General features: G+C 53.0%; 1 protein-coding gene across 5 annotated transcripts in view; it reads left to right on the top strand.

Moving 5' to 3' along the window:
- LOC116844809 (general transcriptional corepressor trfA-like) overlaps positions 1-1,463 on the top strand; it is a 46,057-nt gene that overhangs the window by 39,343 nt on the left and 5,251 nt on the right. The gene's annotated exons all lie outside the window — the stretch shown is intronic.

Here is a 1,463-nt window from a genome sequence, read left to right as displayed (position 1 = left end):
GAGAGAGAGAGAAAGAGAGAGAGAGAGAGAGAGAGATAGAGAGAGAGAGAGAGAGAGAGAGAGAGAGAGAGAGAGAGAGAGAGAGAGAGCCTCAAAGCCGGATCGTTTTGCGAGAGGAAAATCGATTTCGCAAGGGGGAAAGGGCCGCGCGCTCTCGACTAAGAATGCACTTTGTGCCGGAGCGAGGACGCGAGAATGCAGCTTGGCGTCATTGGCGCTGCTTAGACGGCGCAACGCGCACGCGAGAGAGGAGGTAGGGAGGGGACACTCTCCGGAGTCCTTCCTATAAATTTAGCGTCTGGTTATGAATAGAGACTCAAGCGTGACGACACGCGCGCCAAGTCCGTTTACCGTAAAGTTTGCGGCCCCTCTCGCGAGCCCTTTAAATCCGCCTCGTGGAGTGATCGCGCCACGGCAAACTGTTCGCGAACGATCACCCCTTCCCACAGAGACGCGCTGAGGATTGCGTATGCACTCTCGCGCATGCCGGCCGCAGCGTGCGTGCGTGCGCGCGCGCGAGCGAGCGAGCGAGCAAGCGAGCAAGCGAGAGATCGAATGACACGTGTGCGATTACGTCCATCACGTAACGCAGAGTACCGCGATTACACCTAACTGTACGTCGCGCGACCCCCAGTCCACTCAGTAGTTTCTGCGAAAGTTCTCCTTCTCGCGAGCGCGCTCTCGACCGCGCCACGTTCACTCGTATATAAATCGGGCCGCCGCCGATGCAGCGTCGGTTAGCCGCGACATCTAATTATAGTAACGCGCTAATCAGGTCGTGATATGAGGATTTATTTACGCCGCGATACGTGAGGACACCGCGCTGTGCGAGCGAATTAATAAAGGATCTTTTACAATGCAGTCGTAATTACGTTTTAAAGTCGTGGCACTGGTATGTGTCGATAATGTGTCGATTCTTTGTGAAAGATGAAAATTTTCATCGACCAGTTCTATTTTCATTTTTCACGAGTTACGCGAAGGAAGTCGGTACATGATCGATTCACAGACTGGTATTATGACTTTAAGATGTAACCGCGGCCGCATTGTAGACGATCCCTAAGGCTTGTTCTACAATACGTCGCATGCCGCTGTCGGACGTCAGAACGCAGTCGATGGGTCAATCAGAGGATTTGTTTTTCGAGACGAGTTCTCCTGATTGAACTATTGATTGCGTCCCGACATACGACGTATTGTAGAACCAACCTAAGTGTGCGGATAGTTGCGGGAATGATAGCGCGCGCTCACCGCATGTCGCCGCCGTCGTCCTTGAGTCTCGGCGAACGACTATTTTCTATGCAAGGTCGTCCGAGACTTTACTAGCCTCGCTTATCGGTTTATCAATGTCATCGTCGTCGGGCGGATGTTTCGCGATCGTCCGACACCGACCTTCCAGCGTTAGCGGTCTCTCTCTCTCTCTCTCTCTCTCTCTCTCTCTCTCTCTCTCTCTCTCTCTCTCTCTTTCT

The sequence above is a fragment of the Odontomachus brunneus genome, unplaced genomic scaffold (assembly GCF_010583005.1).
Source record: "Odontomachus brunneus isolate Ranch 3 - 2012 unplaced genomic scaffold, Obru_v1 Obru_scaffold_047, whole genome shotgun sequence".
Classification (NCBI taxonomy): Eukaryota; Metazoa; Arthropoda; class Insecta; order Hymenoptera; family Formicidae; genus Odontomachus; species Odontomachus brunneus.
The sequence above is the reverse complement of the archived record's forward strand: the minus strand, read 5'-3'. Positions and strand labels throughout refer to the sequence as shown.